This window comes from Theropithecus gelada, chromosome 4 (assembly GCF_003255815.1).
Source record: "Theropithecus gelada isolate Dixy chromosome 4, Tgel_1.0, whole genome shotgun sequence".
NCBI lineage: Eukaryota > Metazoa > Chordata > Mammalia > Primates > Cercopithecidae > Theropithecus > Theropithecus gelada.
The window spans coordinates 49,229,195-49,256,493 of NC_037671.1; the positions used below are offsets into that span (position 1 = coordinate 49,229,195).

At 42.8% G+C, this 27,299-nt stretch overlaps 1 protein-coding gene across 1 annotated transcript in view; it reads right to left on the reverse strand.

Annotated features, from left to right (window-relative positions):
- Window positions 1–26,821, reverse strand: part of ADGRF5 (adhesion G protein-coupled receptor F5) — a 103,721-nt gene extending 76,900 nt beyond the window's left edge. Inside the window, exon 1 of the mRNA XM_025382289.1 lies at window positions 26,601–26,821. The gene's annotated coding sequence lies outside the window, so the exon portion shown is untranslated. The remainder of the gene's footprint in view (window positions 1–26,600) is intronic.
- Window positions 26,822–27,299: the final 478 nt, after the last annotated feature.

Sequence of the window (27,299 nt, forward strand, 5' to 3'; positions counted from 1 at the left end):
AGTGGGGTGAAAACCACAGGAACATTTGAGGGGACAGAAGAACTGACCCAAGTCAGATGAGGGTTTCAGAACGAAGCATAAACCAAATGCCTGCTGTGAATCCTGGTCTATCAAAATTCTAGATAAAATTGCTTTACCCCAGCTTGTGGAAGTTCAGAGCCCACCTCAGGGCGCCTGGGAATTCCTAAGGATGTTTAGATTCTCCTGGCCCGGTCAACCTATAGAACTGCCACACTCCTAGTATGTTGTGTCTGTGTGGCTCTAGGTTGGTACGAAAGAAAAACAGCCCCTTTTTTGAATTTCACCACACACCCAGTAAATGTGAACCTAAAGTTTGGGAGTAAAGGAGTGACTAAAGTCATATTTACAACCAGAAAAATAACCAAGTTGTGATTGGAAGGGTGGATGTTACTATTCTATTGGGATATTTTGACCACCTCTTCGCTGAGCATTCCACAGACTCCCACCTTCTCTAATGCCAGCGACCTACCATCTCGCTGACCTCTCTTCCCTTCTTCCCTGTATTCTCTACTCTTCTCCCATTGGCTCCTCTATCTATGGGGGTAACAAACATATTCCATCCCTCACTTTATGCATGAGACTTCTACTCTCTTAGAGGTCTGAGTCTCAATTGCTTTCTAGGTGTTTATCACAGTATTTTTCTAAAGATAGTTTCTTCCCAAGGAGGACTATTAAGATACTCCTTTCTCTTACCTCTAAATTGGGACAATTTCACAGGTACTGGTTCGGTAGTTATCCATATACCTAATATCTAAGATGAAGTAGTGATTTCTGAGCAGAGAAAGAGGCAATATTAAACTTGGGTTAAACTTGTAGTCTTTACCTTGCGATGTTTGGCTCATGACTTAGAGCAAGAAATGACACTCTAAATAAATTAGCTCAATGTTTCCAGGGCCTATATTCTTCTTATTGTTTTATTATTATTATTATTTACTTATTTATTTTGAGATGGGGTTTCACTCTTGTTGCCTAGGCTGGACTGCAGTAGCACCATTCTGGGTCAGTGCAACCTCTGCTTCCTGGGTTCAAGCGATTCTCCTGTCTCAGCCTGTGGAGTAGCTGGAATTACAGGCACTCACCACTATGCCCAGCTAATTTTTGTATTTTTGGTAGAGATGAGGTTTCACTATGTTGGCCAGGCTGGTCTCGAACTCCTGGCCTCAGGTGATCCACCCACCTCAGCCTCCCAAAGTCCCAGGATTACAGGTGTGAGCCACCGCAGCCAGCCTCCAGGGCCTATATTCTTTCATGGAAGAATGTTAAGTGGTTCTCTTTAACATATTAGAATACAGCTTTTAACTGAAAGTGTAGTGAATGGCACCATAGTATGAAAAATAAGATGCCAGGTGACATCAGAAGCATAAACTGTCACTTCTGTAGCAGGATTTGGAAAGCAACAGAAAAACCTGTTTATCTGCATCTCATTCCTTAAAATTACACTTTTAGAGACAAATTGCTTTAACTGGAGAAACTGCCCCTACTCTGACTCAAATATCTTTGAAATGTTGAGATATTGTTCATTTCCATTTCCAGTGAGTTCCATATTAGTGTGAATTAATTTAAACCAGCAGTTAAAGATGTAACATGAACAGCAGTAGAGATAACAGGAGGACAATGAGGGTAGAAAGAAGTGGGAAATGGTGTGGGGGTGGTATTTCAGACAGCAGTTATTTATAGGCTGGCATGCAGCTTGCATGTAAAAATCATTCTGCCCATTATCAGTGGAACTGTTATGGCCACATAACCTGGCAATCCTATTATTTATGTTAGTTTTCTCACTCCTTGAAAGGGCCATTTCACACCTTCTCTTCTCTCCTCAGTCTTAGCAGTACCCTTGCCTCACATTTCGTTGGAAAAACAGTCAATTAAATGAAACATTTGGCTGGGTGCAGCAGCTCACGCCTGTAATCCCAGCAGTTTGGGAGGCTGAGGCAGGTGGATCCTTGAGCCCAGGAGTTTGAAACCAGCCTGGGCAACACGGTGGGACTCCATCTCTATGAAACAATACAAAAATTAGCCGGTCATAGTGGTGCACACCTGTAGTCCCAGCTACCAGAGAGGCTGAGGTGGGAGGATCACTTAAGCCTGGGAAGTCAAGGCTGCAGTGAGTCATGATCACACCACTGCACCCCAGCACGGGCAACAGAGGGAAACGCTATTTTTTAAAAAATAATAAACATTCATCTACCTACATAAAAACTTTCAATCTTCTTGCACCTGCCCTACCCATTCTGGCCTTCTTTCCAGTTTGAGAGGATGATAAGGCCTGCCCCTTCTTCCACTGGGCTCTGGGTGCTGTCCGCTGTTACTTCCTCAGCATCATCAGCACACAGACATAGAGCATCTCTTTGACATTATGTCTTTCTCTTTCCCCTCATTTACTGCAACATTTTCTGTTCCCCTTCACAGCTCTTAACTAAACAGCCAAATACCTAGATTTCATCTCCACTTCTTTAACCTCCCTCTCCAGCCTCAAAGTCAGTCAAATCCATCTCCCCTCCCCACTTCTGCATCCCAGCTGCTCTCAGGGAGCTCCCCCAGTCTCCAGGTTGCTATAACCAACGGTTCATTAGCTGTTCTCATCTCCCTTAACTCGGCAGCACCATTTGACATAGTTGGCCACTTCTACCTTCTTATAAACCACAAGACATATTCTGTGTCTCCTGTGACATTCACTCTCCTCCTGCTCTGGCAGTTCCTCCTCTCGGTCTCCTTACGTAGGTGTGCCTAAGACTTGGCCCAGGGGCCCACTGTCCTCTTTCGCCTGTGCTTTCTTCCAGGGTATCACACTTGAAAGAACCTTCATGATTGAAGGCAAAATAAAAAACATTTTTAGTCACATGAAGACTGGGAGGGTCTGTATCTCACTGACTCTCACTAAAAGAATGACTAACACCTGTAATCCCAGCTACTCGGGAGGCTGAGGCAGGAGAATTGCTTGAACCTGGGAGGCGGAGGTTGCAGTGAGTTGAGGTCGTGCCATTGCACTCCAGCCTGGGTGACAAAGTAAGACTCCGTCTCAAAAAAAAAAAAAAAAAAAAAGACTAAAACAAAATCATTTTTTTTTTTTTGCCATAAACCTCTTTGTCCATTTGGTGAAGGCTGTGTAAGCCTTCTCAGAATAATGTTTGTAAATACACGAAACAGAATATATAAGGTAACAAATGAAAATAATTGTATTGAAATACAGTTAAAACATAATGTGATTTAGCAGGCATATTTTTTACCACACAAGTTTCTGGATCCCTCTGAATTTTATTCATGTGCAGTACATGAACCTATTTAAGAAAGATCAAATTGAACACTCAAGAATTGATCATTTAAAAACTATTTTTTGACCATGAGTTTTAAAAATTATTAGTTAGAAGTGACTCATGTGGAGGTGAGGTTATAAAAGAAAAGACAAACTAAAATGCTAGGTAACTGCTAAAAGGAACATAGTAGGTGTTCAATTAGTGCTTTTAAAATAAGTAAGTAAATCAAGGACAGATTTTGTTTTACCTCTTATCTCTTTTCACTTGGTAGGATACATACTGTTAGTGGAATCCAGTATACCCCAAAGCAAAGTCACAGCATGGTTGTGGTTGCTACTATATCCACACAAGGGTTTTCTGTGCACATTAATGCCCCCGAAGCCCCTTGTTTGTTAACAGGGGTACAGGATTCCCCCATGCCACAATCTTAGCTACAGTGAAAGTAATTTCTAAGGAAGAGCTAGAAATTCCCAGTACATAACAGATGCTCAATAATTATAACACCTACAATAGAAGGGTGACATCGCTAGGTCAGTATCACCTTCTTGTCAACCAGAGATGAGTCATCCGTGTGGTGAAAATTACCACTCTCAAGCATGCATCCCACCTCCCCACAGAGTCACTACTCCTGGGCTCCTGTTTGATGGCTAATAATCGCGTCCCTATACTAAGACTCCTCGCAATTCCTCTGAGGGATGACGTATTCTTTTTAAAATGCCCTTTCAAGAATACATAATATGTCATGCACAATGACAATGTTTGCTTGAGAAAGAAATCTGAAAAAAAGACTGGGCGACGCCAGTGTCTATGAAAAACAACAATGGCTCTGAAACGCATCGCCAAGAAGGGGCCAAAAATAAGATCACTGAGAAGAAGCACAAAGTTGGAGGCAGCAGTGATGGGAATGGAAAACAAAGCATATATGAAAATTAATCAAACTTTCTGAAGTTCAACTCCTTGGGGAGAAGGAAGAATGTGCCTCTTAAAAACGTAGAGATGTGGAATGCCGCAAAACCACAGAGCTTGTGAGTGAGCTTAGGGGAACTAAATATTAACTTGATAGTTAGCAAGGTCTTGGTATCCAAGAGCACCACTTTTATATTACTTGTAGTGAATCATTTTTAAAGAAAATACAAGGATAAATAATTTCCAGATGCTACACATATCGTTCTGTAAAGTAACTCCTGTTCAAAACAACTTGCTTGTTTTAATACTGGAGAAAAGCACTAGCTATTCACTTCAAGTTGTTTGCCCCTAAATCCACTGAATTCTCTGTCTCCCCAGGTCCAAGTCATGGATATGTCATTACTTTGGTACCCTCTTTATTCACTGGTCTGTTCCGTCTCATACCACAATGGCAAACCCGGAGAGATGGACCAACCTAGTTGGCCTGGTGATCAGGTTGCTACTACTGAAGGTGAGTTGCGCTGCTTTCTAGCCTGAGCTTTCTATTTTAGGAATTTAAAGGGTAAGAGATTGAAGACAAAGGTGTTCGCAGTGGCTGCTACTGCAATTCAAAATGGTCTAGCATTGTACAGATTGTCATCGGGACTCATGGAAATTGCTCAGCCCTCCACAGCTCCCATGGCCCAGCTCAGCACAATGAGGGTGTCCACATTTCCAAGTTCAAGACCTTTCATAACTACATCACCTTCTATTTATCAGAGTCTGCCTCTCAGGACCACTAAACTATTTTTGGATCTGAAGCACAGTACACAAAACATAGCTACATATCAACAATTACACAATTATTCCAGACCCAGAGCCCTTGATTTTGCCTCGTCTGACCTGGAATATTAAGGGAGGGAAAACCACATCTATTTTTAGTTTCTTCCGGAATTCCTCAAATTGTTCACTTTTCCATTTTGTTGAAAGCCATTAAGATCTAGACTTTGTGTTTTACCCAGCAGTATGTGAACACTTTATGGCACATCTTTGTCTGGGACTCTTCATTTGAACCTTCTGGGCTCTCACTAAATATGGGCAATCTTATGAGTGACCTCTTGCCCCTGAGTCACCTGAATCCACTAATGTCTCTCTCTCTGTCTCTCAAAAACACACATACACACACATGCATGCACACTCTTATGCCACATACACACTCACACTTCTGTACGTAAAATTAGAGAGCAGCCAGCACACACAATTCTGGACCATGGAGATATCTAGCAGAGTTGACACTTGAACTAGATCTTTTATGAACTTTCCCCTTCTTTATATGAGGACATTATTTTCCGCAATAAGCCTTATTTGCTTGATGAATTCTTTCGGTTTAAAGCAATTGACTAAAAAAGGAAATATTCTACTTTATGCTACTACTAAAATTCAGTGAAATGTTTAAGTGTGAACTAAAATTCGTACATGCCAAATAATAATAGTATGCCTTGAAGATTGCACTCTGCACTGTTTTAAATTTTAAACAAAAATAAAAACTCTGTAGGGTCCCATAGAATGACAGAATTGAAGCTACACGTGTTCAGTTTCTTTACAACCACCATGCTAACATTGCGTGTTTTTAATCTACTGTTCAAATGCAGGGATGTGTTATTCTGCAGAGGCTGGAGAGACTTCAGGCAAACTCAAACAGTCCCAAACCCTTAGAAACTTACTCTTGGAACAAACAAGTATAGCTGACTTCCTCTGTGTCAGGAGCTGCTATATAAACGAGAGTTTTCTGAATTACCTTCTCTGTAGAACACTATTTATTAAAAGGTAAGTAATAAAAGTACATTAATTAGCAGCTTATATTACTGAAACTCACCGGTAATGGTAGCAATTGTTAAGAACTTAGACCTTCAATAGATTTTTTAGGAAAAATACTTTATCACGGACATTGTTTGGGATCACCACCATATGGTGATAGTTCTTTTTTTTTTTTTGAGACGGAGTCTTGTTGTGTCGCCCAGGCTGGAATGCAGTAGTGTGATCTCGGCTCACTGCAACCTCTGCCTCCCAGGTTCAAGCGATTATTCCGCTTCAGCCTCCTGAGTAGCTGGGACTATGGGCACGTGCCACAATGCCTGGCTAATTTTTTGTATCTTTAGTAGAGACCGGGTTTCACTGTATTAGCCAGGATGGTCTTGATCTCCTGACCTCGTGATCCGCCCGCCTCGACCTCCCAAAGTGCTGAGATTACAGGAGTGAGCCACTGAGCCCGACCGATAATCCTTAAAAATGCTTTAGTCAGTTTTATTGTTGATTTCAAATTCTCTACAGACAATGCACCACCTTATTGCCTGCACTTGAGGGAAACCCCCCACTACTCCACCCTGATGTCACGGATTCCAGAGTGTCTCTTGTGAGCTCTTCATGCAAGCACAGGAGACCTTCATTCAGAGGTGCCTCATTCTCTCTTCATTAGCCTAATTTATTTTATCTGAGAGCAGTACCTGTAGGGGTACAGACCCAAAGAGGGTAGAGGAAGAATTTGCCACTACCAAATAAAAGTGGAGAGAGAGCTCATATTAAAGGATGGCCACATGAATCCGATTCACTAAGGCATTTCCCAGCTTCTCCAGAGGAAGCTAATCTTGCCTTTCTCCTTTTCTCCAAGTCCCTCACCTGCTCCTGAATTCAACTCCATCTGGAAATACCTCCCTGACCCAGAGGAAGGAAGGGCTGCACGGATGTCTGTCAGTGCGGTTCCAAGCCCCCAGGGCCACCTGTAAAAAACAAGTGTGTTGTGTGGTGCTGACCTGGAGTGAGAAGGAAAACAAGCTTTGACTCCACTGACCCTGAAGGAAGGAAGCAGGAAGCCTTGTAGGGGGACGGGGTGAAGCCATCCGGAACGAGGTGTCCTATTACCGCCTGACCCTCTCCCTAATCAGGAATGCAGAATGAATGACTCCAGCCCAGAAAGCAGAGCAACTGCAGCAGTTTCCACACCTATCTCAAAATTAGAGAACTTGCCTTGCACAGGAAACAATCCTTATGGCTCCTACTGTTTACACCACCCTAGGTACAGTGTGTTGGGTCCTGCTCAGTCTTCACAACACCGCATTCTGTCCTTATCCCCATTTTACAGATGAGGAAAATCAGTCTCAGAGGGGTCGAGTTGGTCAGGATGGAACCCAGAGCTGCACCATGCCCAAGGCCTTCCTCCCTGGGATGGGGGCTGGCTGGGGCTTGAACGCTCCCGTGCCTCTATCACCTGTAGATCTAAAGCATTAACCTTCAGACTTTGTGGTTTTGCTGTTGGTCATATGGTGCTGAGGTCCTTGCCGTATCTTCTCTATCTTTTCTTCCAGATCTGCCTGCCATAGCTGCCTTCCTCAAAATATCCCTTCATGGGAAAGCATTATGAGAAAGGGTAAATCTAACTGTCTGCTATAATAGTGGCAGTAGGTGGGTTTACATCACACACGCTAGGAAACTGCTTTAATCTTTCGACATCTCTCTCTTTCCAAATCATGCACACCTTCATTCCATCATCAAACATTTATTGAAAATCTACATGCCAGACACTGTTTTAGGCCCTGGGGATAAGAAGTAACGAAAACAACTGTCCCCTAGGAGTCTGCACTCTAGTTGCGGGAGGTGCCGGCTAGCCTCTCTTTACCCTCCAGGTCCATCTTCGCCCTTCTCTGTGCCCCAGGAGGCTAACCCCGCACTCTGCTGTGCCTTGTCTTCTGGGAGGGTGATGGAAGGTAGGGAGAGTGGGAGATCCCAGCGGGATGTTGTAGTATGGAAGCACAGGAGAACCTGGCATTTTCTCCCCCCAACTCCTGGCAGGCAGCAGTTTTGGCAGTGATTGTATTCCTCCCCTCTAGCCACAGATCCTGGGGGATTCCCCTCTCCCACAGTCACAGATCTTGGCAGGTTCCTCTGACACCTCCCTTACCTCCCCACCCTTCTTGACCCTTTTTGCTTAATGAGATGCAACCCATGGCTGCTCGATGCTGCCAGTTCTATGTTGACTTAACTGCTCTTACCTCTTCTGTTACCCTTTGAAAATGTCACTTCTTTTCTGCCAGGACCTTGACTGATACAGAAATACAGACAATAAACAAACAAGTGAGTTATATGTCTGATGAGCAAAAATGCTATGAAGAACATGAAGCAAGGTACAGGAAATAAGGACTCTGTGTGTGTGTGTCTGTGTGTCTGTGTGTGTGTGTGTGTGTTGATGGGGTGGCATCAAGCCCATCTTTCTCCCGTGTCACTGAAATTGCCCTTATGATGCTTACCTCATGTTTTCCCAGCCCCTCACTGTCTCAGATTTCATGCTATTGGGTTTTCTACTAAATCTTTTATTTTCTTATCTTAGTAAGCAGAGCAGTTCAGGTCAATTGTGGCTCCTTCCTTAAAATGTGTACCTCAGTTCTCCCAACCATTCATCACCATTCTAGTTGCAAGGCAACACAGTGGTCCCCCATTATCTGAGGGGGATACGTTCCAAGGCCCCCAGTGGATGTCTGAAATCATCGATAGTACTAAACCCCATATACACCATGTTTTTTATATGCATGCATACCTATGATAAAGTTTAATTTATAAATTAGGCACAGTTAAGAGATTAACAACAATAACTAACAATGAAATAGAGCAGTTATATAATATGCTAGCATCACTAATCTTGTGCTTTGGGGTGATTGTTAAGTCAGATAAAAGTCACTTGAACACAGGTGCTGCGATACATACCCTGATAGTAGATTTGATAACTGAGAAAGCTACTAAGTGACTAATGGACAGAAATATGCTGGACAAAATGATGATTCATGTTCCAGGTAAGGCAGAATGAACAGCGTGAGATTTCATCATGCTATTCAGAATGGCATGTAATTTAAAACTTCTATATTGTTTTTTTCTGGAATGTTCCATTTAATATTTACAGACCCCAGTTGGCCATGAGTGGCTGAAACCACAGAAAGCAAGACTGCTAATAAGTTGGGGATTGGGGACTACTGATTCAGAGTTATCAATACCAGAAATGTTTCTTATTACATGTAACTTGTGAATAAACATGATTTATAGTTTAATTTTAGTGTTTGGGGAAAATGTACATTCTTTAATTCTGGAAAGCCTGTAGAACGAATTCCAGTGTTCATTCTGAAAAGTCTTTGCTAGAAAAATAACATTCTGGGCGCCTTCTACAGCAGTATCCTCCCTTTCCCTTCCTTTCTGCTGGCCTCAGACACTACCATCTGCCATCTCATAAGCAGCAAATCAGAGCTGAATGTGGTGTCTTCCTCCTAAACTCTTTAACCCTTGATAAACACTGTTGACTGACAAATAGCACTTGTCTATTTCTGTATTTTTTGGCTCTGACAATCATCGTGGAAGTCAATGAGAAGGAGAAATTTGGGGCTGCTGTGAAAAAACCAACAGATTCTGGTAGGTGAGGCCACTGGAAGTGAGTGGTCTTCTGAGCCAGTGATAAAATCTTGGAGTCCACCCCCTTATCCCACTAGATGAAGGAGCATCTTGGTGGGTGGAGATCAGCACCTTAATGATCACTGCACTAGGTTGCAGTGATCCACATGGGTAGGGTGCTTAATAACCCTTTGGGTGTCCCCTGACCAGGACTTCTGGGTTCCTCCTGTGAGTTCCCCCACCTAGAGTCTCAAGGTACAGCCCTAAGATCTTCATCATTAACAAACTCTCCAGGTAACTCTTGTGCAAACCAAATTCTGAAAACCGCAAATCTAGAGATGACCACACATGTTCTACCACAGAGTCCTTCACAAAGCCTCTCCCCAAAACTAGCCTTATTTTTCATTCTTTCTACTTTTCTGATTTTTTTTCTTTTTTTAATGAAGTCTCACTCTGTCACCAGGCTGGAGTGCAGTGGCGCAATCTCAGCTCACTGCAACCTCTGCCTCCCGGGTTCAAGCGATTCTCCTGCCTCAGCCTCCCAAATAGCTGGAACTACAGGTGCGTGCCACCACACTCAGCTAATTTTTGTATTTTTAGTAGAGACGGGGTTTCACCATGTTGGCCAGGATGGTCTCAATCTCTTGACCTCAGGATCCCCTCAGCTTCAGCTTCCCAAATTGCTGGGATTACAGGCATGAGCCACCATGCCCAGCCCTTTCTGATTATATAAAAGCAAAAGTCCCGGGGACTCATTGCTTGCTCCTTTAACTAGTGGTTCTCTTCTACCTGTGGGGCAGGACTCTTGCTTTAACATGATTCGCTGAGTGGCCAGTTTCAGGGTATCTTGACTGGGGCCAGGCAGGGTTGAAGCTTAAGGTGGGCTCAAGGTGTGGAGGGGCACGGGAAACAGGAGGGCACTGGTTTGAGAAGAGTGTAGAGACTTGTGAAGACACACAGTAAATAAGTATGTAAACAAATTAGTATATGTGACTTCAACTAAAATCCCTGTGTGAAAATTAAACAAATGAAGAGAAAGAGTAAGTTAATTAAAATGTATTGTCTTGGCCACGTGCGGTGCCTCACGCCTGTAATCCCAGCACTTTGGGAGACCAAGGCGGGTGGATCACGAGGTCAGGAGATCGAGACCATACTGGCTAACATGGTGAAACCCCATCTGTAACAAAAATACAAAAAATTAGCCAGGTATGGTGGCAGGCGCCTGTAGTCCCAGCTACTCAGGAGGCTGAGGCAGGAGAATTGCTTGAACCTGGGAGGCAGAGGTTGCAGGGAGCCGAGATCACGCCATTGCACTCCAGCCTAGGCGACAGAAGGAGACTCCATCTCACACACACACACAAAAAAAGTATTGTCTCTTGGGTCCAATAAAAGTAATTTTCTGTTTATTTCCTTTACAATCAATGTTAATTTCAATTATTTTTAGTAACTTCCCTTTGAACTCATTGTTTCAAAATCCAAAAGTGACTTTCATTAAAGGTTGAATTTTGTTTGTGAGGACATGGAATGGGAAGCTTCAATTAATTAATTTTACTGACATACTAAAGGTGAAAACTTATGTAGTGCTGAAAAACCTTCAAACATATATTTAGCCCATTTTTTCTGTATGTAATAGAGATTGTCAATGGAATTGAACCCACTTTCGATGAATGAGGATTTCCAGCTACTTCCAGATATTCTCAATGGCATTTACATTTTAGTACTATAGATGGAGGAGTTTAGACTACTAGAATGATTATAAAATGCTCACGATAACTTATTTCTTATGATTTTAAATTACAGTTGTCCCTTGAATAACAGGAGTTTGAATTTCAAGGACCCAGTTTTATGTGGATATTTTTTTTCAATACATACAGTTGGTATTTGTAGTTCTGTATCTGAAACCAAACACGGATTGAAAAATATGGTTTTCCTTAGATGCTAAACCAACCATACTAATGGTTGACTTTTACTTTTCCCATATGTGAGGTTCTGCAGGACTTACTTTGGGACTGAATGTGCACAGATTTTGGTGTAACCTGGGGTAAAGGGGTTCAACTCTTGATTCTTCACTCATGTTAAAGATTAATTCAGCCACTTGCTATTATATTTTCCATGTCTATCTTTTTCTTCTAAATATTTGTTTTGAGAAATTTAGTTTGTGACCATGACATTAGAGAAGATAGTTGCTTTTTGTTGGATTTTGGTAAGCAAAGGGGAAAATAAGCACATAGGACCTCTTCTTCCCTATCCATCCTTCCAATTCTCCTTCATTCAAGGGAATTTTTGATTTTCCAGCCTCCTCCTGCCTTATCTACAATGGAGGAAATAAAGACGTTAGGATATATTTCAGCCTTAGCCAGTTGGCAACACTTAGAGACACAGATCTCACATTTCCGCCTGTATAACCCATTCTGTAAAGACTCAGATTCACACCATTCTAAAATGTAGAGAAATGTGCCAAGAAGCCACAGCTCTGAAGCCCTCTAACGAGGCAAACGGTTGACTCAAGTGTTTGCTCTCGGCAACAAGTGACTTCCTGCTTTGCAAAGAGAAATTTCAAAGGACTGATTTTTACAATTCCAAAGAACCCTAAAAGTCCTTATATTTTGACCCCTTACAGACCAAAATGGACCAAAATATCAGGAATATTTGGGTTGGATTTTCGTAAACTACAGAAATAATTAAAAGTTAAAGGAGCACTTACAACAAAGAAGATAAGAGATTTAGTAATTCTTCCTCCTAAGAATTTTCAAATTTTAGTGCAACCTAAGAATCACTCAAATAGCTTTGGCTAAGTTCTTGGCTTCACACTCAGGGTCTGCTCAGTACACAGAGCAGTGGGTCAAAAATGTGGGCCCCCAACATTCTGGGATCTTGAAGGAAATGCAAATTCTAGGCCTGCTCAGTGACTCACATCTCTAATCCTAGCACTTTGGAAGGTCGAGGTGTGAGGAGCCCTTGAAGCCAGGAGTTTCAGACCAGCCTAGGCAACATAGCAAGACCCTGTCTCTACAAATGATAAAAAGCCAGGCATGCTGGCAAGCGCCTGTAATCCTAGCTCCTTGTGGGGCTGAGGTGGGAGGATCACTTGAGCCCAAGAATTTGGGGCTTCAGTGAGCTATGATTGTGACACTGCACTCCAACCTGGGTGACAGAGAGAGACCTTGTCTCGAAGGAAAGAAGGAAAGAAAGAAAGAAAGAAAGAAAGAAAGAAAGAAAGAAAGAGAGAGAGAGAGAGAAAGTTGTGGGGGGGGAGAGAAAGGGGGGAAGAGAAAGAAAGAAACAAAGAAAGAAAAGAAAAGAAAAGAAAAGAAAAGAAAAGAAAGGCAGGCAGGCAAATTCTAGAGCCCACCCCAGACTTCCAGAATCTAATACTCTGGAAGTGAGGCCCAGTCACCAGTGTTTTAACAAGCTATCAAGTTGTCCAGGTGATTCTGATGTGCACAAATGTTTAATAATCACTGAGATAGAGCATGGTTATTTTTATTTTATTTTATTTTTTTACCATTGTGGTTCTCACTTTGAGAAACTATTGATGTCTGGTTCCCAGGCCTGTGTCAGCTGTATCAGAACCTCTGCATACATTTAGAGAAACACTGGCAGATAGATGGGCTGCTAGGTTCATCTGTGGGCCATCTCTTCTCTCCCAACACATAATTATCTTCAGCCAAGATGCTTCATTGTCAGGACTTCTGCCTAAAGAGCCAGCTTCACCTCTTCCTACTCCTTCCTTTTTCCTCTTCAGCTTTACTGAGGTAAAATTGACAAATAAAAAGTATATCTATGGTGCACTACATGCTTTTTTGCTATATGTATACATTGTGAAAGGACCACAGTCAAGCTAATTACTCCTTTTTTCTCATCTTACTTTACCTTTCTGAACCTACTTAGCACCCTGAAAGCTCTGTGTTCTCTAGTCTGCCAACTCTCACTGTCCTTCACGGCCCAGGTCAAGGTCATTCCCTGCAGGAAGCCTCCCTTTGACTCCCTCTAGTTGTGTGTACACCTCCCATCACCTCCTCCCCTGTCAAAGCACCTACTGAACTGTGTTACAATGCTCTATTTACGGGCTCCTCCACTGTCCTGTGATACTACCACCTCGCACACCACCCCAGGGTAGGATCTCATTTACCCACTGTTCTGTGTCTAGCACTTAGCGCAGTATCTGGCACAGAGTAGTCAGGTGCTTAATCCATGTTTGTTATGAATGAATCCCTAAGGCGGCACACTATTAGAGCTGCTTAAGAGGGTAAAGCATGGGCTATGGCACCAGGCTGTTGGGTTGAAGTACTAGTTCTACCACTTCCAGCTATTGAAATTTGGGTAAGTTACTTAATCTCTCTGATCCTCAGTTTTCTTATCTTTAAAACAGAGACAGTGCAATTTTCTCATATTAAATGAAGTATTCCGAATTAAGTACTTAGAGCAGAGCTTGGTGAGTATTAAGTCCCCCATGCTAGGAAGAAAATGGACCAGAAGATCCTAAGATGCTTCTGTCATGAGAAGCCTGCACATAGGACACGTTTTATTTATAGTCACTCTATTTCTCTTTCGTCTCCTTTCTTTCTCTAAATATGGTTATCTTATCTCTAGACTGCTAATATTTCTTTCTTCCTTTTCCTCTTTCTTTGACATAATATTTACAAGTCCACAGCTCAGATCCCACATGCATAACCATTAGAGATGTGTGCGTGTGTCTGCGTGTGTGCATGCATGCACTCATGCATGTGTGTGCATTTGGTTTGGTGGTTTGAGAATTGGGTTTAAAAATGGAACTAGGGCATATCAGTAAATAGGCTATAGGCACTGACCAATTCATCAGTTATAACTCTTGTTTTTGAAGGATAATCCATTACAATAAATAAAGTCTGCATGTTCCTGAAAATTGTCACAGGAAATTGTTGGCTAAAGGTGAGTCTCAAGTCAAAAGAGGAAAAAAATCCTGAATATAGAAATTTACATCAGATATAAAACTTACACATACAAAAAAAAAAAAAAAAAAAAAAAAAAACAAGCATAACTGCCTGCTAAAGTAAGTAAGGGGAACTTATAGACTATCTCTGAGAAAATGGATGAATTTTGCAGAAAGGTGCTGTTTTATCAAGTGCAGCTGAAGTTCGATCTATAGTCACACATCAGGTTGTGTTGGCAGTTTGGTTACATATTTTTATTTTTGAAATCCTATCCTTTTCCCAGTATATGTATTCATATTCACAAATAGGATATTCATTCACTGGACAAATGTTTCTGGGTACCTACTTTGTGCAGAATACTATCTTAATGCTGGGAAACTCGTGGATGATTTCTTTCTTACAGCAAGTTTATTGTTGTTGCTGCTGATGATGATACTATTGCTATTTTTAATTGCTATCTCTTATTGAGAAACACCTCCATCACAGGGTCTCTGCTGAGTGTTTTTTAACAAGCTTTTTTTTTTTTTGAGACGGAGTCTCCCTTTGTCGCCCAGGCTAGAGTGCAGTGGCACGATCTCGGCTCACTGCAAGCTCTGCCTCCCGGGTTCACACCATTCTCCTACCTCAGCCTCCTGAGTAGCTGGGACTACAGGCGCCCGCCACCACGCCCAGCTAATTTTTTGTATTTTTAGTAGAGACGGGGTTTCACCGTGTTAGCCAGGATGGTCTCGATCTCCTGACCTCGTGATCCGCCCACCTTGGCCTCCCAAAGTGCTAGGATTACAGGCGTGAGCCACCGCGCCCGGCCTTTAACAAGCTTTTTAAATGCACAATGTCATTTAATTTTCACGACACTCCATGAACTAGTTAGCTACTCCCATTTTAGAGAAGGAGGCTCAGAAAGGTTAAACAACTGGCCAAACCTGGTTTAAAATCTACATAGATTGAAAGTCTGGCAAATTGAAGAATTTGAGGCAGACTCTGAATCCCAAACCCAGTTCTTGTCACTATACTATATTATGCTTCAAGATAAGCTGCTGAAACATAAACAAATGAAAGGTTAAACATACGATGGTTCGAAGGATGGTACAAAGTGATACAGAATTCTGTTCCAAACCTGTAGTCCCAACAAAGGGTACAATGCAGCAGGAAGAATGTTCCTGCAAACATGAGCCTGGACTGCAAAATCATTAACCTACCCAGAGAAATACAGGGAGGGATCCTCCTGCCACCAGTGTAAACACTTTTCTAAAAAGCTAGTAGATATTTTCTAAACATTGTTTTTATGCCTGACTAAATGTGCATCATACTTTGGAAGTACTTCTAAGGCAGTGATCTCATCCTCTTTGGCACCAGGGACTGGTTTCATGGAAGACAAGTTTTCTAGAAGACCAGGAGAAGCGAGAACAGTGGGGGGATGGTTTCAGGATAAAACCATTCAGATTATCAGCCATTAGATTCTCATAAGGAGCATGCAACCTAGATCCCTCGCATGCACAGTTCACAATAGGGTTCAAGTTCCCATGAGAATCGAATGCCACCACTGATTCAAAAAGAGGTGGAGCTCAGGCGATAACGCTGGCTCTCCCATGGCTCACATCCTGCTGTGTCGCCAGGTTCCTAACAGGCCATCGACCAGCACTGGTCCATGGCCCACAAGTTGGGGACTCCTGTTCTAAGGTGCTGGTTGAAAAATGCATATTTTGCAGCATTGCTCCCTGTCCTGCTCCTACCCCCATCTTCCTACACAGACAGGTTTCAATTTAGTAAGTTCAGGTAGAACCCAGAGGTATGCATTTTGATCAGCATCCAGCCAGTTTATCAAGTACTGGTCTCTAGACCACACTTGCACAAACTGTGCTTTGCATCTCCATGTAAATAACATATTCTATATGTCATTTACAGTTCTCTTATACTAATATATTATACATCTATTATTACAAAAACCCAAAATAGAGATTTTTAAAGGGATAAGATCTTTCAAAATAAAGAGCAGGGCACATACTTTCTCTTCATAGTCCAACAGAAGGTGTAGCATACCATCTGCCACCCAGAGTTGAGTGAACCTCTGGCCTTGTACCCTAAGATACATCCCTGTCTTATGAACTTCTGGGAGACAGGAGGCTGGGTGGAATCTGTACTGGCTTGGTGCTTAGGCTCATTCTCTGTGGCCACCATTGTTCACCTTCAGACAGGTCAGTAAATCAATCTCCATGGCTTTGAAAGAAGAGTAGACAAATTCTGCCGGTGAGCTGTGGAAAATTTATGCAACACCAGCATCCGCAGTGAAGAGATGATCTTGAAAAATATTAGTTATGCTATACCATGGCAACCCCACCTCAGGTGCATGAATATGCAGTGTCACTCATGACACACTTGGAAATTCTCCCTGAGTGATGATTTAAATAAAATGTGAATGAAGTCCAAGTGTCATTCATTTCTGCTTTTAAACGGGAATTAAAAACTCATATAGGAAGTATTAATAATTGTGATTTTGATTTTAAGAAAAAGGTAAAAGTTTGTTAGTAGCCTAAATGTGAGCAAAGTTTCAAAAATTATACTAAAATTAAAATTTATGAACAATCCATCCTGAAAGTAGAAGATGTTATTTTACTTAAAGAAGAGATAAATCACTTAAGTGACACTTTTGCATTCCTAACTCTACATGAAATGCTGAATGTGCCAGGTACTGTGCTAGGGGAGAGGAGTAAAAAGATGAATAAGATGGCATCCCTATGTCCTAGGAAAGAAGTGCATGTGAACAATTACTGAGATTTCAAACACGAAAGGCACAGTAAAACAGGCTTGGGACAGTGCTGCAAAGCACTTAGCAGGGAGCTCAGTTCTGCACAAGGATGCTGTGACCTGTAAAAAAGAAGTAATTTGGTGACATTTAAAATGGACTTAGGAGGATAGTTTACTTGACGGATGTGTTAGTCTGTTATCACGCCACTAATAAAGACATATCTGAGACTGGATAATTTAAAAAGGAAAGAGGTTTAATGGACTCACAGTTTCACATGGCTGGGGAGGCCTCACAATCATGGTGGAAGGTGAGGAGGAGCAAAGTCATGTCTTACTTACATGGTGGCAGGAAAGGGAGCTTGTGCAGGGGAACTCCCATTTATTAAACCATCAGATCTCATGAGATGTATTCACTACCATGAGAACAGTATGAAGGAAGCCGCCCTCACGATTCAATGATCTCCACCTGGCACCACCCTTGACACGTGGGATTATTGCAACTCAAGGCGAGATTTGGGCGGGGACACAGTCATACTATATCAACAGAAAAGGCAGGAAAGAGAAATCTAGGCAGAGGAATGAACCACAGCAGGGAGACAGAATGAATGGAGAAGAGGTGGCCCTGGTTATAGCCACTGGGAAGTTGAGGAAATGGCAGAGGGAAAGGAACCTGTAAAAGAAAAACTGAGAAGCTGCACCAGAGAAGAAGGAGGAAGGCCAGGAGCATTGGTGTCCTGGAAGGCAGGGACAAGACTAGAGGAAGTGGAGAGCAGTGTGAAGTCCTGCTGACAGTAAATGAGTTGGATTTGAGGATACAAAGGTCTTAGAGAATTTTGGCAAAAGCATTTGCTGAGGTGCATTGGGGTAGCGTAGACAGAACACAATGTGAATGGTTGGTGATGATATGAAGACATGAATAGCCATAATCCTTTCAAGAATTTTGTGGTGAGGGGAAATGAAGATGGAAGCACAGTTGAGGAAAAATATGGGATGAGAAGAGCTTCTGCTCCTATTGTTTTAAGATGAGAAGGACCTGAGCGTAATTCAATGATAACAGGAAAGGACCAATAAGAGGGGAGCCTAGTGAGGCTATGGGAATAGAGGGCAGGAGTGTGGGAGAGCTGAGCTCTGGATGCAGGGAAGCGTCCCTCTTCTCTTGGGACAAAAAAAGAGGGCAAAAGAGATGGGTATTGAGGCTGATCCTGGCATAGAGTTGGTGGTGAGAAGGCCAATGGCATTATTTCCTCCAAGAAGGCACAGCTGTTTCCTGAGAGCAGGCTGTGTGTGCATGTGTGTACATGTGTATGTGCATGGTGCACACACTTGGCCACGCTGGTGCTTGGAGATTTAAGGACAATGAAGACACCATAAAGATGTCTCTGGGGATAATTGAAGAGTTCCAGGCTGGATGAGGGCCCATGTCCGTCTTCTAATCTTTCCTGGCCTTAGACCATACAAATATTTGGCTTCTTTGCACTCTCACTTGCAAGACATTGAGTTTGTGTGTTTGTATATATGTATAAATACATGCTCTTGACCGGGCGCGGTGGCTCATGCCTGTACTCCCAGCACTTTGGGAGGCCGAGGCGGGCGGATCACCTGAGGTCAGGAGTTCAAGACCAGCCTGACCAACATGGAGAAACCTCGTCTCTACTAAAAATACAAAATTAGCCCGGTGCGGTGGCGGGTGCCTGTAATCCCAGCTACTCGGGAGGCTGAGGCAGGAGAATCACTTTAACCCGGAAGGCGGAGGTTGCAGTGAGCCAAAATCACGCCACTGCACTCCAGCCTGGGCAACAAGAGTGAAACGCCGTCTCAAAAAAAAAAAAAGAAATACATGGTCTTGAATTTTCCTGTAGGCAGAATCTCTGGTTTCTCCTAATACCTAGTAGAGTTCAGACACATAGAATATATTCAATAAATAATTCTTGGTTGGTTGAAATATCTTTCAACTCATTATACCCCAGCTGTTAGCCAATAAGTAGACTGCAAAGGTGAAAAGTAACTGTAATTCTAAGACGGCCCTTCCCTAGAGACAGGGAACTGAAATTGAGTCACTATTTTTAGCAGGAATGCATATTACCATAAAGAAAGTTTTCTCTGATCTGACCAATGATGGGTGCATGTCATAACACTGAATGAAAACCTCTTAAAATGAAATACGTTTTGTGCTTTACCTATTTCCTCTCCATTAACACACAAACATATGCACACTCATGCACACAAATGCACACATACGTGCACATCTGCGGGTGCACACCACAACCAAAACCCAAACATCTTTTTGATCCTTAGATGGCTGGTAGCGTGAATTTTCTGTAATGTAAACGAAGAAGCAGTGGGCAGGATAAAGGGTTAAGTAAGGATCTCTAGTAATGCTTCAACTTGTTCTTTGAGGAGTAACAAAGAGAGGAAGAAGCACAGGCTTTGTGGAAGGAAATTCCCAGGCCCCACTTCGGACATTCGCAACCTGCCCTGTGAACCCCTGAGGGGTGTCTGATAATAAACACTTGCAAACAAAACAATCCTAAAAGGCATTTTTACTAACATTCTCACATTCTCACCAAAGAGCTACAACACGTTTTCCTGAATCTCCGGACCTTGGGGTCGGGATATCCACCTGCCAGCAGAGGCCAACAACCCAGTCCCTGCTCAGGCTGGTGTTTGTACGTGCAGGTCCCCCTTGCTCCTTGAGCCTTTGATTGGGCAGGGGTGGTGATGGAGCTGTGGAATGCAGATCACAGACTCAACACCAGACAGGATGGGTGTGGACTGCTGTGTGCAGACCTGAGACCCACCTCTTCATCTTCCCCAGAGACCCCCAGACATAGCCCTGAGCATTGCAGCTTTGAGTAATAATGCAGTGACCTTCCCTAGGAGTAGAAAGAACTTGACAAAGGCATGAAAAGCTCTGCTTGTAAAGTGTGCCAATTAAGTAACAAATTGGTCTTCTTTTCCTGTAGTAGCAAGACAAACAAATAAAACCCCTGGAGACTTGACAGTAAATATTTGTGCAGAAGTTTGTTGTAAGAAGCTCAAAACATGTTAGGATCAAGATGCGAAAACTTAAGCAAAAGTCTAGTTTGGGTGAGATTGTTTGTAATATTATACCTTATTTATCCCCAAACTAATAGGATGTGAGATCTGTTATGCCCATTTCATCAATGACTACATGAAGGATCAGAAACTGGCCTAGAATAATAGTAAAGTTCTGGGCGATCCAGGTATCCGATACTTGCTCTAGTGAGTATGTGTGTGTGTGTGTGTGTGTATGTGTGTGTTTATTGGGGCTGTGTGTACACAGATTTATGACTTTTTTTAACTAAAATATGCTTAAAATACCTTTATTAATTGCAATTCAAGCCAAGATCCTCAAATGGCATCACTGTCTCAGGTCTAGACCAGAATTCACTTCACAGTGCAGGTGAGATTTACATCCTTGACTACAAAAAGAAAGCTGACCCTTTACTTTGAATTGCCGTCACTGGTCTCTGGAATATTTTTGGATGACTACTCATTTGCATCTGTCCAGAGTTGGCAGGCAATCTCCCTCTTGACCCCGGCCCTCAAGACCACATTGATCCAACTGAGGTGATGACAGGCTCCAGATTTTACTCTAGGTGGGGTTAACATGAACCTCTACTCAGGCCTCCTTCTGTCCTTTGTGCTGTAACAATGGGCGGAAACACAGCCTTGTTAGAGGAAATTCCCAGGGCCATGCTTTGGACATTAGACAGTGGCTTTGCTATGCTGGGTAGGCTGATGTGCATCTAAAAATAAATACACTGGTCTGCAAGGGTTTCTATGATTTTGTTCTGCACAGTTGATTACATTTCAAAGGATTTTTTTTAAATTAGTGTTTTTAAGAAAGCTAATTTAGGTAAGCCTTGAGAATAAAATATATCATGGCTTTGTTTCGGTTTGAAAATATATAGCATTTGCTTATAACTGAAAGGACTGCTGCTTTTTTCCCCCAGAATCTCAAAGTGAGATTGAAGAAAGCAAAGTCATGCTGAGATGCTGCCCAAGCACGGTGAGAAACATGCAAGGGTCCAGAACTGCATGTTCTTTGAGTCCACAAAGGATAAAGTATTAACAGAAAGCTCTGGGGCTGCCTGGAGTGGTTGGTGATGTGTATAGGGCCTACCTAAGCCTAAGTCTCACTTCTCTAAAAGTTTCCATGTCCTTACTTCGCAGAGAGACTGCTCTTCTGGTGGTTCATGTAGCAGAAAAGGAAAGATGGGTAGAAGGCAGTGGTCAAAGAACTTGACTCACAGCAGGCGGACAGTTCCAGCCAGCTCTCTTCTCTCCCCAAAAGTCAAATATTCCATTCACAGTCCTTGCAATTTAGAAGATGGTAGAATCAGTTTCTTTTTCACATTTTAAAATTAGATCTCTGAATGGCTAGGAACCCATATCCATGTAGTCGTGTTTCCGTTTTGGCTAGAGGAGAAATCAGAGCCAAAGCTCTGAGTCTTGCTGTTATTTGCCTGACTCTACTTGAGCTGAAAACGTCCAGAAATGCGGCAGTTTTCCATCAAATAGGAATGTGTTTGCAGCACAAGAAGTAACCCACAATTTAGTTAAAGAGTAACCCAAGAAGAGTGGTTTACAGTGAACTTTTCCCTCCTCATTGTTCTCATTTCTTTTTTGCTCTTTCCTGGAAGTCCAGCCTACTCCATTGTTACTAAGACCCTATTTTAAACTTACTGCAGCAGGTAGGTAGGGCTAGCTTATGGAAAGTCAGCTATCCTCACTCTAGCCTGATGACTTATTTTGCAGACCTTCTTGGTGGCTTGGATCGCTGCACTGACATCACGAGACTCTTGATAGCTTTGAGCGGGAAGGGATCTTCGAGGTCATCACCCGGACTCCACCCAGTGTGGGCATCCCTTTGGGAACACCCTGGCCACTAGTCCGTCTTCCAGGGTGCTGGAACATTGCCTGGGACAAGGCGTTCACCACACCACAAGGCAGCTCACTCATTTTTAGATGATTCTGATGGTGGGTAAATCCTTCCACATATTGAACTGAAATCTGTTACGCTATAATTTCCACTCATTGATCTTCTGTTGACCTTCCCTTTTCCCACACAGAGCAACCGTTCGATATTTAAAAGCAACCCTCATGTGCTACAAGATGTACTTCTTACTTTTAATTGTCCCGTGAATGTTCCTTCAACTATTCTGTGAATGACAGTTTTCTCATTTTCACAGTCTTGGCCAACCTCCTCTTTTAAGACTTGGTGTTTTTTGTTTTTTGTTTTTTGTTTTGTTTTGTTTTGAGACACAGTCTTGCTCTGTCGCCAGGCTGGAGTGCAGTGGTACAATCTCAGCTCACTGCAACCTCTGCCTCCGGGGTTCAAGCAATTCTCCTGCCTCAGCCTCCTGAGTAGCTGGGACTACAGGCAAGCGCCACCACGCCCAGCTAATTTTTGTATTTTTAGTAGAGACAGGGTTTCTCCAGGTTTGCCAGGAAGGTCTCAATCTCTTGACCTCGTGATCTGCCCACCTCGGCCTCCCAAAGTGCTGGGATTACAGGCAGGAGCCACCGTGCCAGGCCGACCTGGTGTTTTTTTAAAGGAACCTATTTGGCACTTTAGATAATTAATCTTCTTACAACTTTGTGCACTAAGTATTAGTTCATATTTTCAGAAACAAAACAAAGACTTGGCAAGATACAATTACTTGTTCAACACAGGAGATTAAAAACCAGGTCTGCCTCTTTCTAGCCCACAACATGCCTCTCATTAAAAAAGAAATATTGAGCCAGATATAGTCCAGGCTGATTTCAAATACATCCTGAGATCTGTGGCAGGCCACAGGAAACCTCTCATGCAGGTTAACCTCCCTTTTGTGGTTACAACGTGTGTTTATTGACAGAGATTAAAGTGAACTTGAGTGGGTAAGAAATTACCAACAGAAAACATTCAGCTATTGAAAGGCAGCTATAGACAAGGTGGGCATGGAGGGGGCCTGGAGGCAGAAAGGCATAGGAACAACAGTAAGCAAGAAGGGATTCCAGAGGTGCAGGAGGCATGTCATTTGGAAGATCTGGACAATGGAGGAGGAAGAGAAGAAGGCTGGAAGAGAGAAACAGCGGTCCCTTGGGAGCATCTCAGCAGTTTGCTTTAGCCTAAACCTGGTGGTTGTGTCTATTTGCTTTCTCCCAAGTGTCCATGTGCTCTATGGGAGGGCAAAGCGTGGGGGACAATGATACTATGTTCTTCTCCAGCATTTGATTCTAGGTGAAATATGGCTAAGACACAAATCTTTGGGTGGAAAAAGGAGAATACCACATGTAGTCTGAAAGGGAATCCTTTTAGCTGTGCTACAGTGAGGGATGATGTCAGGAACTGGCTATATGTCTACCTGCTTCTAGATTTTTCCTGCACCACTTGGTACAGCTACTTCCTTCTCTTTTCCTGGCTGCTTTCCTAAAGCACGGATTGCTTAGTGGAGGCCCTTCCTCCCTCCTCATCTAACCTGCTTCAGAGCAGCACTATACCCAATGATGAATGCCTCATAGATTCCTCTGAGTTGCAGGACACTGCTCCCCAGGAGTCACGGGCAACTGTGCTCTTGGGGAAGTACCAAAGCACAATGTTAATGTCAGTGGCTGAACACATGGGCATAGTAATAAAATGGCTCTCTTAAGATCTCTTCGAGCTGGCTTGACTCAGAGAAATACAGAACTCTGTCTTGTTCATCACTTGAAAAATTCAAGGTTCAGAGAAAAGTTGTGGACCCACCCAAGGGTCACATGGCAAGAGAGTTGCAGGTACAGGACTAAATCTGGGGCCCCAAAGCACAGTTCAGCTTTCTTTCTACTGAACCACACTGACTTCAAGCTTCAAGTTCTCAAGGCCTTTACTTGGATGTGCCAGCATTTGTTAGAGATCAGACTTATTTCAGTTTTCCTTAATACTTCCATAAAAGAGAAGTAGCACAGAGGATGACAAAAAGTAAGTCCTCCAGATGAGAGCTGCATGGAGGCAGGACTCACATCTGTATTGTTTGCCATCACATCCCTAGCACATAGCACACTGCCTGCCCTGTGAAAGGGACTGAGTGAGTCCTTGACTTAGAGTGGCAGAGAATGAGGGGCACCGATAGGGAAACACCTAATGAAAGAGGCTGTCACAAAGACATAAAGAAATAGATTCTAAAAGGCATGGCACATGGAAAGTACTCAAAATATTTGGTGAGTAAATGAATCCAGCAACATTTCAGAAAGAAGAGTGTGGGAAAATGCTATAAGGATTAAAAATATTGTTTGGAAGATTCAAACTATAGATCTCTATCTCATAATTAATTAGGGTTTTTCAGACAATGTACACATTCATTTGCTCATTCATTCATTCATTCATTTATTCAACAAAATTGATTGAGCAGAAGCTATGTGCCCAAAACTGTGCCAAGTGCTATGGGTTTAGGCATAGAAGACCAATAACTCCTCAAGAGTGAAAATAAATATAGCAACTATTATTTAATGTGCTTAGGGATATGTCAAAACATTCCACCAAGTACCAGAAAAATCACAGACCTGAGAATCACTTAGTAAAAGAGGGATGAAGGGGAATGAAGGTGTACAAACCAGGCCTTAATGGGCAATTGGGTGGGGAAGATGAATAGAGGTATCCCAGGCAGGGAGGACAGCACACACAGAAATAGGAAGGCGTTAGAGTATTCACATATTAGGGAAATGCAAGGTACTTAGTTTAGTTGCAAAGACAGATGCTGAGAGGGTGAGGCTGGCAGGACAATATGGAGCCGACTGATTTTTCTACCCTCCTTAAGTGAATGCTTCTCAAACTTTAATGTGCATATGCATCACCCAGGGATTAAAATGCAGATTCAGAAGTCTGGGGAGGGACTAAAGAATGTGTTCCCAAGTGATCATTTCCAGCTGATGCCTGATGCAGCTGGTCATTGGACTACACTTTAGGTAGCAAGCCTGTAAGCAACAGAGTACAACAGAAATATTTCACTGAGGTCAGGCACCTTGGCTCCCACCTGTAATCCCAGCACTTTGGGAGGCCAAAGTGGGCGAATCACCTGAGGTCAGGAGTTCGAGACCAGCCTGGGCAACATGGTGAAACCCCATCTCCACTAAAAATACAAAATTTAGCTGGGCGTGGGGGTGCGCGCCTGTAGTCCCAGCTACTTGGGAGGCTGAGGCACGAGAATCATTTGAACCTGAGAGGCAGAGGTTGCAGTGAGCCGAGATTGCACCACTGTACTCCAGACTGGGCAACAGAGCAAGACACAGTCTCAGAAAAAAAAAAATTATATATATATCACTGAGAGTGGTTTAGAACTGCATATTCCCAAGAGCCCTGTAGCAGGGTATGGAAGATAGAATGGAGGGAGACTGTATTGATGTAAAATACGTAAGTGGTAAGAAATTATGAGCATTAGAGCTAAATAAACTAGAAAAGAATAGTAAATGTTCAATAAATAGGTATGAATTGTTTGATATTCCATGAAGTCTGTATAAATTATTTCTCTTACAGTAAAGGCTGGTTGTGAAGACAAAATGAAACAATAAAAACATAAGATGCCAAAAAAAAAATCCAGAGAAATACGTAGTGGTACTTAAATAAGACCTGGCTCTTCTCTGAGTCTCAGTGACGTACCATCTTGAGCCTTAACAGTGACCAAAAAGAGCACCCAGCTAAGGAGTGACTACCATCCCTACAGACAACCACCACCACAGCCTCTGAGCCATCCCTGGATATTGGTTGTCGCTGCTTGTATTGAATTTCAGGAAACTTCTGGAATAACAACTGTTTCACCACAAATTCTAGAAAATAATGTGGAAGTCCACCAAGTCCACCAGATCCCTGAACAAAGTACTCTTTTTTTTTTTTTTTTTTTTTACTTACAGCACATAGGCACTTTAAATTAGGAACACTTGTTCCTATTTCTGTTAGCAAATTCTCTGTCAAATCTAGTATTTCTTTAACTGAAAACCTCAGAAAGGAATAACAAAGAAATCATGGTAGAGGTCTATACTATTAAAAAGAAAAGGCAGTTAGTAAAAATTACCCCGTATGCAGAAACCAAAAAAAACAAACTACTTCTAATGAGATGTGCACTCCAAAGAAAATAAGAATTGCCGCCATGATCTGTATACTGACTGGCATTCTTTATCCAAAGCTGTACAGATTTGAAAAATCCATATGTCATATCCCCTCTTTAGTCCTCACAGTCTTGTACATCAGTAAATCTCCACACGACACACAGGTTGAGAGCATGCAGCCAACTAGAAAAGCCACGTGGAAATGCACATCTATTCCAGAGCAGCTGGATTCACATTTAACATGACAAATCAAAACGATACAGGTACCTACCTTTCTCTTCTGGGGTTTGCAGGCTCCTAAAATTTAATACCTTACTGCTGATCTGCCCCAAAACCTCTCAGGTGAGGTGAACCTTGAGGGTATCCCATTCAATTACACAGCCAGAGGAGGGTGGGGTTTCACAAGACCAGACTTCAAATGCTGGGGATCTTGCGGGTTCCCAGGCTGTCGGGAGCAGAGGTGAACTGCCTTCTGTTCTCTGCTGCAGGAAGAAGCCGGGAGACACTGAGTGACTGGAGGTAGGGGGCGGGGGCTTGGGGGAGGGAAGTAATACGGGGACTGTAATAAATAAGAGATCCTCGCCACATGATTTCCTGTATTTGGTGGCTGATGCCTCTCTCCAGGCTCCCTAGAGGAAACAAGAAACTTGTCCTCTGGCCATTGGAAAGAAGAGAATAAACACACTGAGAACTGTGAAAAGAAGCAGCAGGACCCCAGGCAAGGAGCTGATGGGCCAGCCAGCTTTACCTTTTACCAAGTGCTTTCTTCCTGAAGTTCCTCTAAGTGTTTAACTCTGCAAAAGTCAATGATGTCCTCATCCTCTCCCACTGTGCTGAAGCATATTCTGGCCTCAGGCCAGATGTCATGTTACAGAGCGGCTGGTGAGAGGCAGGTTAGAATAGGCCCCGGAAGACTCCATTCCCAGCCTCAGAAAAGACCCTCTAAGCTCTGTCTTTGGAAAGTCTGATC